General features: G+C 33.4%; 1 long non-coding RNA gene across 2 annotated transcripts; it reads right to left on the bottom strand.

Moving 5' to 3' along the window:
• Positions 1–833: 833 nt before the first annotated feature.
• On the bottom strand, positions 834–8,500 carry LOC145824614 (uncharacterized). 2 transcript variants are annotated; one of them, XR_014366447.1, is made up of 3 exons: positions 8,398–8,500; positions 3,909–3,976; positions 834–3,206 (listed from the first exon to the last, which is right to left on the bottom strand). It is a non-coding gene; the product is annotated as an uncharacterized LOC145824614 (long non-coding RNA). The 2 variants fall into 2 exon arrangements; XR_014366446.1 differs by having other exon boundaries at positions 834–3,203.
• Positions 8,501–8,714: the final 214 nt, after the last annotated feature.

The raw sequence follows: 8,714 nt of genomic DNA, 5'->3' as shown, positions 1-8,714 counted from the left end.
CAGGGAATATACGGCAATTCGATAATCAAGGTTGCACCATTCTATGGAACATACAACAATTATTTTGTAGTGAAGTGAAATAGCCGGGTCAAATGCCAAGTTTGTAGAAATAATGAAGTTTCTGTCATCCCCATTGCTAGGCCAGGGAATGGTGCAAAATTTCTTGGTAGTAAGGCTGAGAACATGGTAACAACCGTTGTTATAATCCAAAGTGAATCAAGAGGGATGAGCAGAGCAACAAGCCCTTATACAATTGAGAAATTTCGATACAATCAAAGTCATTGACTAAATTGAGTGATTGCAAAGCATTAATAAGATAGACAAATATATTTTTATGCCGCATTTTTAGCTGTAAAAAGTGTAGAGATAATGAACAGTAGTGCACAAATAATGCACAAATTGTGCACAGATAATTGCATATATATATATATATATATATGTCTTTAAATTTTAATTTATCCCCATTTTTAATTTTAAAATGTTCCAAAAATGCACAGGTACATCTATTTCTACCTTTTTTTTTAATTTAAAATAATTTAAAAGTACACAGTGATACTCATAGGGAGAGGGAGGGGGAGGGGGAGGGGATTACAAAAAAAACCCAAAGTTTGACCATTTTAACAAAATAAATCCTAACTTTTTGATTTTGTCAATTTAAACCCTAAACTTTTGATTTGTTTTCAATCTAAACCTTTGATTTGTTTTCAATCTAAACCATTTGCTTATTTACGTAAAGTAAATCGATAAAAAAATGTGTATTTTAGTCATTAAATTCAATATTTAAAAAAAAGGTATTTAAGACATTTTATGTATATTTTTTTTATTGAATTTAATGACTAAAATACACATTTTTCGATCGATTTTACTTTACGTAATTAAGCAAATGGTTTAAATTGAAAACAAATAAAAAGTTTAGGGTTTAAATTGACAAAATTGGAAACCCAGGATTTATTTTCTTAAAAGGCTCAAATCCTAGATTTTTTGTATTTTTTTTGTAATCATTCCTAAAAAAAAATGAACAAAAAAAAAAAAAAAGTACACAGGCAGTCTTTGCATTACCTAGTCACTTTGGGCTGCATGTGACAGGGCTACTGAATCAATGCACAAGCTCCCGCTTGCAGTAATGTCTGAAATAGGTAATAGGAGGCAATCTTACACCAACTTCTTTGTAGAGAGGTTGATTCATGTGAAGCCAAGGTTGCAACCCAAACCCGTGACACAAGGCTTGGGATGGGTAGTACTTGCCAACATGCCATCACACCAAGTCACAACCACACTCTAATTAAGGAAGTGTTTGGATGAAGCCATAATTTAATCCAATCAACTCTTATTGCATTCTGTTTCAAACATGGGTTAGGTCTAAGGTAATTTCTGATTGCTTCATATTTGACTAGAAACCAATTTCGTTTCTTTTTTTTTTCTTTTTTCTTTTTTTCTTTTGGGTGAGTAGTAATTTCTTGAAGAACTAATAATAGACATAAATCTATTACTAGCAAACATGATTGCTAATCAATACAAGTCGTCTCTTCCAATATGACTCATAACCAAATTCTACTATAAAGCAAATTCAACATATGAAATGAGATCTTCACTGATAGAAACCAGTTTTACCAAAATAATGGAAATCCACGTTGATAGACATAAATTAGTCAGCATTTCTACTACACATTGGTTGAGTTGAGTCCTAGAACTTCTGGAAGCAAATGGAATAATTAACTAGGTGATATACACCACGAAGGAGAATGAAATTAAAATAGTGTATACAAGTTGTTCGAGAATTATCTAAGAGCAACTTGAGATCAGAAAAGTAGCTGCTAAAAATTGTTGGGCTGCCTAGTCTATCTTAGAATCAACACATGCTCCCAAGGATTGGGTTGGCTATGCAATTGTAGGTTCTATTAGAAGAGAAACTCATCAACACGACCACCACCACTACCACAAAGGCAACTGTTGCCACTACCACCACACTCATGTTAAGCTGCACTTCCTCTGTCTCCAGTTCCACTCAACTTCAAGTTTACATTCATCACATGAGCACAAGCGCAACTGTGACTTTCCTTTTTTGAACTGTAAATCATCGAGGTCTGAATTTGGCAATAAATCATTTTTCCCACAAGTTACTGGATTCCATTTTATTTATTGAAGGGCAAATCGAGGGACTATGGAAATCCAAATAACCAAAGTCGAACAACCCACATTTTGCCAAATCAAACCAATTCACTAGATTTGGTGCGACCTAATTTATATGGGGAAACTAAAAAATCTTAACTCCATGTTAATTTAAGCCATTGGTCCATCGCTACAAAAAATCTTGGTTCGGGAGTTTAGGTACGATATTTATTTCCTTATTTAATTCCACTTACTCAATTTATTTCACCTAAATCCCTTAAACTAGCCTATCATCTATGTGTCACAATAAAGAGGTATATCATCTATTTTGGAATGTTCCATACTTTCGCATCTTTTCTTTCCAAAAATCATATTTAGAAGGCTATACAAAGGAATGAAAAGTTTCTGAAAATAAGTATTTTTCAAAGGGGTATGGAAGAAAATATACTCTAAATCATGCAAACAACATAAATATATCACAAATAGCACATAAGCATGCTTTTAAAGGAAAGGCAATGCAACCACAAACAATGGATGCAAAAGAAGAGAGAATGACTTACATAACTCCTCCGCACTAAATCCATGAAAACATGATTAGTATTATCATGTACATACGATCCTAAATACAAAACTAATTCAACAATTCATAATGTGAACCTAAAGGTCCGGTAATCATCTAAACATGGCACATATGCATCAAAAACTTCTTTTATTCATATAAAACAACTAAGACAGCATAAATACAGTGACAAACATGTAAGGATGATCAACTATCCAGGCCTTTATGTATGATATATATGTTATGAATCCTAAATAATCATGCAAGGTACAGGATAATGCAAAAACAACCTAAAAACTACTCTAAAGGCATGGAAAATGCATGTGCTTTAGTTAACCATTATAAAAAAAACATATGACATAGTAGAATTAAGTAAAAACACTGCATAAAGAGAGAGATTTACCACTGGATTGATGATCAAACTGAAGAAAATGCAAGAAAAAGTCTAAAAGAGAGCCCACGGATGCTCCCCTCAGGTTATGGTTCTCAATCCTCTTTTTCCTTTGCCTTTGGTAGCCTAAGAACACTGTTTTGGCTGCTGGAATAGTGTTGAAATTTCAGTTAGGGTATGTGTGTGAGAATATGACTTGGGATTCTTTCAAAATTATTGTTCTTTTAAAATAAGTGAGAGAGGGGCTATATATATATAGCCTTAGAAGTCTTGGGGGCAAGAATACACATTAGGTCGAAACTCCAACATGTGTATGCATAGTCGCACGACTAGCTGCCCTTCCATAGTTGGAAAGGTAAACAAAATCTTGCAAGAATCAAATTTGTGATCACTACTAAGCATCTGTGGCCGCAGGTCCCTTTGTGAGCTGCAATCCCGTGAATGCAGCTGCAGTTGCTGACCTGTGGTTTGACTAAGCATGTGCGGCAGCATGTGGTTGACTAGTGGGCCCCACTATGTTTCAGTCTCTTGTTCTGAATTTTGAGTATTTTTTTACTTTATGCATTCAACTGACTCCAAATTGATATTTTTTTAATTATAAAACATACTTTTCTTTGAAAAACTGACAATTTGGCATTGATTAAATGCATGGCCTGTTTCCTTTTGAAAATATTATCAAAATATGGTTTTGGCCAAGCAAATGGTAATCCAGCAGGCCCATTAGTGATCCAAGAGCACCATTGCATTGAAAATTAACATTTTCATCATTGGGGAGCATCCGGAATGCCTAAGACTTAGAGTTGGACAAAATGGGGTGTCTACAACTACCATTAACAATAACAACAATACCTATGCCACTTAACGCTGGCAGTCCATCCAACAGCACTACCACCATCAAAGTTGGATGCCTTCTCTTCCTTTAATGAGTGACACAAGGACAGGTTAGTATATATTGAAAAGAGGAAAATAGGGCTACCGTCTGTAAAGTAATGAATTCCATGATATTAGTTTGGATTGTGATGATTAAAGTCTGTTTGACAGATTTGAAGGAACAGAAATTCAGCAAATAGGAAAATGAAAGAGAAAAATACCTTACTAGGGGCTGCTTGAGTTCAAACACTCAAGTCAGTAGAAAAATTCCACATTCATTCTTTAACAACGAAAAACTTTCATTACAACTCCAAAATCATGTTACAACAAGAGGCCCTTTCTATAGACATTAGAAATCTCTAAAGACATCCCAAAAAAAAATAAAAACACTTCCTAAAAAGTGCCCCATCCAATATACAAATCATAAAAGACTCAAAATCCGGCAGAAGATGTGCTTTTTAAATAAATACATAACTTTGATTGCAACCTATGAAACACGGACACAACCACGGGACATGGTGATTTCAAAAAAACGGAGACACGGACACAGCAAGGGATATGGCAATTTTTTTTAATTTATTTTTATATATATTTGCTATGTAGATTAATATTATATTACCAAACAATCAAAACTAATAAAAACTAACATTAATTCAATATATATAATATATATATATATATAAGCCACTATATTTAAACAAATTAATAGATTATCCATATTTGAACATGCGTGTTACTGAAGTGTCCCCGGAGTGTCCCCAACAAAAAAAATGGAAAATAAAATTAAAGGGACATGCCATTTGGTGTGTGCCAACCGTGTCCCCATGTCCCAGCTGTGTCCCCGGCGTGTCCCTTCCATGTCCCCTCCAAAAAAAAAATAATAAAATTAAAGGGACAAACCATTTGGCGTGTCCCCGTGTCCGACACCACTACGGCGCCTATTTTGCATTGTCTGTGCTCCATAGATTACAACCCAAGAAAGGAAACCTAACTACCATTAAAAACGAGAAACAAAAAAATTAATTCCTAAAAATTAAAATTTCCTACAACCACGACTTTCTAAACTCCTATTAGGTGACCTTGTGCAACTAATGAATGACTACTAGGTTTACATCGACATTTTGCTACATGGCCTTGGGGGCTTAGTCATTGGTTAGGGATGTGAAATAGCATATTGTCATTCTATATATAATTCTCTTATTTTATTTCTCAATTTTTCTTCTTTCCTTCTTTCATTTTATGTCTTTCTTTCTTCATATATATATAATTTTATGCCTGCATAGTTAATGTCTTTGTTATGATCATAGATTGACTTTCTTTCCTTAACAAGAACTTTATACTTTATTTTCACTGTCATATGATTGTTGTTTGAGTATACTATTCTAGACATGTAGTTAACTATCTACTTGTTTAGGCATGGTTTCAAACATTGGGACGAGCTGTTAGTTTAAAATCTAAAAAATGATGACCTCTCAAACATAAACTTACTAAGTTTGGACGGTACCAAAAGTGACCCTAAAAAAAGGACTCCAATTGCAAATTTAACGCAACAAAAAATACAAGCTCAAAATGTTGTTGAAATTGCATTTTAGGTTCACAATGGTAGTACAACAATTACTATTCATGTTAATACAATTCTACTCGTATTTTATGATTTACTAGACACTAGTATAAACCATACAATCAAAACATGCAAAAGAGGAATTAGATTTTATATGACTTTCTGCTCCATTTTGTGTATATGAACAGGCTCACAATTCTTCGACGTAACAGCAGAGCAAAAAAATGTAGAGAACAGTTGACAATCAACCTCAGGTATTATAAGTATAAACACATTAATTTTAATAATGTCATCGTTGACAACCACCTAGAAATAAACAGACCAATTGACTTGGTTGGTTTGAAATATGACATGTCACAAAAAATAAAGATTGAAAGGAAGCGAACAAAATCAATTTTAAATTTGTAACCAACAATCTGAAATCTTAAAATAGAACCATATTCTTGAGAGAAAAACAAAATAGCAAGGAAAGAGAGGTCGCAAAAGAGAGAGAAAAAGTACATAGATTGGGATTCAAATAGATCACAGTAGACCACTGCCCTAATAGGTCAAGTGGAATCCGATGGTTTGTCAACCTAGATGTTAGGGACTCAAGTTTCCTTTTTCCTTGCAACCAAAAAATAGGGGAAAACAAACAAGGTAGAGCAATTTGTCACCAAGAGAGCACAAAGGAGCTTTGAACACCCAAAGAGCTTGAAAATTCAGTTGCTCCAGCTATCATGAGTAGGGAAATAAAAGCACTGACGAGAAGATTTTGTTGCTTTGTCAAATGTACAAATGAAGTATGTGACTGAGATTCTTAGGGTAGAAAACATAAAAAAGATAAAAAGGAAAAAGGAAAGTCTATCAATGATTTGCTGCCTCAGGTATGCAGGATATGGATACTAAAAGTGTCATATCTCAAAAACGAGAATAGAAATTTAAACAATATTCACGATGAACATATACTAGCAGATCTTACGTTGAAATGACGTCATTTCTACAGTTTTATTGTGAGACTCTTCAAAAGGGAATATATCGATACTTGCAAGAAACAAAAAAGTTGTGAATCGTGGTGGTATGAAAGTATCAAAACCAAATTTCATATCAATAATAATGAATTTTATAGTACAATAAGAGAAGAAAAAGGATGGAGAATTACTTTGTGATTAGAGATGAATGGTTGCTAAAATATTGAACAATTAGATAAACAAATATATGACTTTTTTTTTACTAAACCTTGACATTCATTAATAGAAATCAAAGGTCTGGAAAAAAAAAACATTAAAGAATTCATTAATAGTTTGACAAGCAACGAAAAACCAACTACTCAAGATCACAAAGAACCAATAATTGCCAATGCAAATGTTCAAGGCCAATTATAAAATAACCAAAATTGAAGTCACACTCAACCATGTAACAGCCTTTAGTCATGTTTAACTTATTTAAGACAACAATTCACTTATTGAATAGTTAATATTATTTCCTTTCATGAGTGAGGATAATTTTCTGAGAGAAATCCATGTGCTCACTACCACTACTTCACTTAGTTGATAGTAAACCAAAATTTTGAACAAAAGTTAAACTTGAAGATATCTGAAATACAAAAAGCAATGGACATGTGCTAAACCATATCATCGTAACATGCTTCAATTTAGAACAATTAAAATTACAATAGCTGGAAATGACATGATCTTCTTGACCAAAAAAACGAACAAAAGAAAACAAATTTAGACACCTAATAACTTCAAAAAGGAATCAAGCATGAAAAAAAGGCATCCATGCACAAATAAATAAAACCATCGGCATACTCTCCCCAAGGAGACAGTATTACTAGACCAATAGACTATCAAAGGTAAACTCCTCAGGATTGAGAATTACAAAGCATCCTAAACCCTATTATAAGTCTTCAACATGCTTAGGTTCATTAAAGACATTATTTGTTCTTTGTGATTATTGTCCAGACATGTTTCTCAATATATTTCATGCACTCATCAATACTTTGGCACCCACCAAGAGTAAAGATAATGTAGGTTCTTTATTGGTCACAGCCTTTGCAAATGCAACTTCTCATCACCTTGCCAAAATTTTGAATTACATCCTTATTTTGATGTTAAAACCATTTCATTGCAAAAGGCATAAATAAACTTACAACTGTCGAAACTACTACACCAAGAGAGGGGAAGAAGAACATTCTAAACTATAAGGAAAAGAAGACCAGAAAGGAAACAAATGAAAACATGGAAATGGAGACAAGACTAACGATTTTGCAAGAATACCAACAAACATGAAATATGGTCTCCGTGCATGGATGGATTGTATAAGACCAAACACAAATCCCCTTCAACGTCTCCTCCAAGGAAGCAAAACACATTGAATGTATAAGACATACACACGACCTGCCAGGGTGTATACGATACTTCTGCGGAAAATCTGATACACCCAATTGAAGGTCCACATGGTATATCACAAACCACTTAAAATAGTCGCTCTCCAACTTAAGTGCAATTTTTATAAAATTCAATTAACTTTAGATGACCTCTAGACTCAGCAAGATTCAATAGCTCCTCCCTCGTAAGTCGACCACGAGGCATTGGCAATGGGAAGAGTCTATCTTGATTAAAATCATAATAGATTGATGCTTGGAAGTGACAACTAGGCCAATGGATCTTTCCATTAATGAAGAGACACCATTTTCAAATACGATACTTGTTGAGTAAGCAAATGATTCCTCAGAAAACATCCAAGTTTGAGGGTTAAAATTGGAGGAATATATGGCAATTCAAAAATCAATGTTGCGCTATTGTCTGGAATGTACTAGGCAATCAATGAGAACTCGCCTTAAATATTCTTCTTTCTTACGTGCCCATTTTGTTCATTTCACTAAAAAAGAGACCATAGATAGAGATGAGAGAGTACTGGTTGTACCTGCGGAGGAAGAAATAGGAAGCCGAATGGCAATGCTAGAGTCCGGGACGACGAAGCAGAAATCAAGGGTTAGGGTTCCAAATTACACCTGAGAAGTTCACTTCTTCATTTGCTATTTACTTCTTTTCCGAGTTTTTAATACTACTCTAAATTAATTTTTTAAATATTTTAATCAAATTTTTTATTTTTAATTAATTTTTTAAATATTTTAATCAAATTTTTTATTTTTAAATCTATTTAATCTCAATATGTTAAAAAGTAAACAAAATTATATACAAATGTTTTTTAAAAAAATCAATGAATATAATAAAATATGA

The sequence above is a fragment of the Camellia sinensis genome, chromosome 4, assembly GCF_055761805.1.
Source record: "Camellia sinensis isolate YWXY chromosome 4, ASM5576180v1, whole genome shotgun sequence".
Taxonomy (NCBI): domain Eukaryota; kingdom Viridiplantae; phylum Streptophyta; class Magnoliopsida; order Ericales; family Theaceae; genus Camellia; species Camellia sinensis.
The sequence above is the reverse complement of the archived record's forward strand: the minus strand, read 5'-3'. Positions and strand labels throughout refer to the sequence as shown.